The sequence below is a fragment of the Mandrillus leucophaeus genome, unplaced genomic scaffold (genome assembly GCF_000951045.1).
Source record: "Mandrillus leucophaeus isolate KB7577 unplaced genomic scaffold, Mleu.le_1.0 Scaffold1625, whole genome shotgun sequence".
Taxonomy (NCBI): Eukaryota; Metazoa; Chordata; class Mammalia; order Primates; family Cercopithecidae; genus Mandrillus; species Mandrillus leucophaeus.
In genome coordinates this window covers 13,873-14,861 of record NW_012101616.1, presented here as the reverse complement: position 1 = coordinate 14,861, position 989 = coordinate 13,873, and the positions used below count along the sequence as shown (strand labels likewise).

The window sequence follows — 989 nt, the reverse complement described above, 5'->3', positions numbered from 1 at the left end:
AAAAGGAAATATCCTCTGATGAAACCTGGACAGAAGCTGTCTGAGAAACTGCTTTTGTTCTGTGAATTCATCTCACAGGGTTAGAGCTTTCCCCAAAAGAAGCCGCTCACAAAGCCTGTTCTTATCGAATTTGCAAAGTGATATTGGGAAGCAAATAGAGGGCTACGGTGAAAAAGGCAATATCCTCAGAGAAAAACTGGAAAGAAGCTTTTTGAGAAACTCCTTTGTGATGTGTGACTTCCACTCACAGAGTTACATCTGTATTTCGTGGATCTGTTTGCCAGCCTTATTTCTGTGGAATCTGAGAACAAATATTTTGTATCCCTTTGAAGACTATAGGGGCAAAGGAAATATCCTCCGATAACAAAGAGAAAGAAGGTTTCTGAGAAACTTCTTTGTGTTCCGTGAAATCATCTCACAGAGTTACAGATTTCCTCTCAAGAAGCCTTTCGCTAAGACAGTTCTTCTGTAATTTGCAAAGTGATATTTGGAAGCCCATAGAGGGCTATGGTGAAAAAGGAAATATACTCCGATGAAATCTGGAAAGAAGCTTGCTGAGAAACTGCTTGGTGTTCTGTGAATTCATCTCACAGTGTTACAACTTTCCCCTCAAGAAGCCGATTGCTAACCCTGTTTTTGTGGAATTCGCAAAGTGATATTTGGAAGCCCAAAGAAGGCTATGGTGAAAAAGGAAATATCCTCACAGAAAAACTGGAAAGAAGCTTTCTGAGAAACTGCTTTGTGATGTGCGACTTCCGATCACAGAGTTACATCTGTATTTCGTGGATCTCTTTGTGAGCCTTATTTCTGTGGAAGCTGAGAATAGATATTGAGGATCCCTTTGCAGACTATAGGGCCAAAGGAAATATCCTCCGATAAAAAACAGAAACAAGCTTTCTGAGAAACTTTTTTGTGTTCTATGACATCATCTCACAGGGTTACAGCTTTCCCCTCAAGAAGCCTTTCGCTAAGACAGTTTTGTGGCATTT

General features: G+C 40.3%; 1 pseudogene; it reads left to right on the top strand.

The window, feature by feature from the left end:
• The first annotated feature begins 564 nt into the window (after positions 1-564).
• Positions 565-989, top strand: part of LOC105536687 — a 1,702-nt pseudogene continuing 1,277 nt past the window's right edge.